This window comes from Apium graveolens, unplaced genomic scaffold (genome assembly GCF_009905375.1).
Source record: "Apium graveolens cultivar Ventura unplaced genomic scaffold, ASM990537v1 ctg6365, whole genome shotgun sequence".
NCBI classification, from domain to species: Eukaryota; Viridiplantae; Streptophyta; class Magnoliopsida; order Apiales; family Apiaceae; genus Apium; species Apium graveolens.
Window position 1 is genome coordinate 112,109 of NW_027419415.1, and position 1,983 is coordinate 114,091.

Consider the following 1,983-nt stretch of genomic DNA (forward strand, 5'->3'; position numbering starts at 1 on the left):
TCATTAATTTTCTGGATTTTTCCCTAATTTCTGAAAATACCAACATTTTTCAGAAAATATTTTAACGAATTTCCTTATTTTTCTGGAATTTCCCTCAATTTTCTAGCTTAAAATCGATCAGGATGTATACAAAATCGATTAGGATTTCTGATCGATTTCGATCAGGATCCTGATCGATTTTGATCAGGATCCTGATCCGAACTAGCTCAGAAAGTAACACTCTGGTCAATTGGATCTTCGACCACGATCTATGCAGAATCGATCAGAACTCCTGATCGATTTCGATCATGGATTCTGATCGAACTAGCCTTCAAAGTGACATTCTAGTCGGTTGAACCTTCGACCAGGATCTGGGCAGAATCGACCAGGATTCCTGATCGATTTCGATCAGGATCCTAATCGAACTAGGTGGCTTTCTACCATTTTGATCGAATGAAGTATCGATCTGGATTCGGTTTTATGTCGATCAGGACTCTGATCGAATTCAATGGATTTCTTCCCTTTTATTCGAATGATATATCGATCTGGATCCTCTTTGTGTCGATCAGGACTCTGATCGAACTTAGTGAACTTCTTTCCTTTTGTTCGAATGAGATATCGATCAGGATCCTTTTTTGTGTCGATCAGGACTCTGATCGAACTCAATGGATTTCTTCCCTTTTGTTCGAATGAAATATCGATCAGGATTTCTTCTTTGTCGATCAGGACTCTGATCGAACCATCTTAAAATTCTGGTCGATTTTCGACCCTTCATTTTCCATGGGAGCTTCTAGATTATTCCTGATACTTCTTGTAGATGGGCTTTTTTAGGTTGGGCCTGGCTACATGGGCCTAAAAACGCCTCGTATTCCGAGCTTTTCGCTTATATAAGTGTAGTGTGAAGTGAGAATCCTCACTTCACTTCACATTTCTCATACTTTCTCTCACAATTCTCTCTAGAGTTCTCCCTTTGAGAAGGCGATTTCCGGCGACCTCAGCCACCGCAGCTCCACCTTTCTCAAGTTTTTCTGGGTTTCGAGCATTCAACCGAAGCATATCAATGGCGGATCGTGACTTGGCTCGTTTGCAGAAGATGAATGTTCTAAGAGAGGTACAAAATTCAAATTCAATCTCCGTATACTTCCCTAATTGATATGATAACTCTAGAGGTGATGAATATCCCTCTCTATCTGAGTTAGATTCGTATAACCACGGTAACACCTTTCATGAGTTAGATGGTAGAATCGAGTCCATGAACACCCTGTACAGACTTCCACCCACCTTAGGATTACTCCAGCCGCCCATGGGGATAGGACATGTAACTGGGAGGGGGATACCTTGTTTATTTATCGAGGAGCCCTGACCGCGGGTCTTAGGTTCCCATTCCATGAATTTATTCCTCGCTTACTCGCTGATGTACAAATCAACCCTTGTCAACTCCCTCCTAACACTTGAAGGAACATTATCTGTTTTATGGTCCTTTGTCTTAGAAACAATTTCCTCTTTTCGTAGGCTGTCTTTAGGAAAGTTTTCCAATTCTATAATAGCTCCATGAGTCAACCGGGTTGGGGTTTTAATTCGTCAACGGCCCAAAATCCCCCATATCTTTTGAAGTAGTATTCCATAGTTGAGAACAGAACCCCAAATGGAGGGATGAGTTCGTTAGGCTGACCCTGGGCCGGGGGTGATGGGCCACACTCTTCCGGAGGGCCCGTTTGCAAAGTGATTAGTATTGGTGAAGTACCATGTAAGCACTCAGGTATACGTACTGATGAGGAGGAGGTGGCCTATCAAGCCTTAATTTCAGATGATGGGAAAACAGACACCTGGACCCTCTTAGAGGATTTTTTTCTGAAGAAAGTTGGTCTCCTCTCAGCCAGTGATAAGGTAAATTTATAACTGATAGCTATTTTTCCTTCCCTTTAACTGTAACATTTTATCTCCTGCAATTTATATTCCTTCTATCTTTTCTTTCAGCTTGCGAGGCCCATCAATAACGTCAAC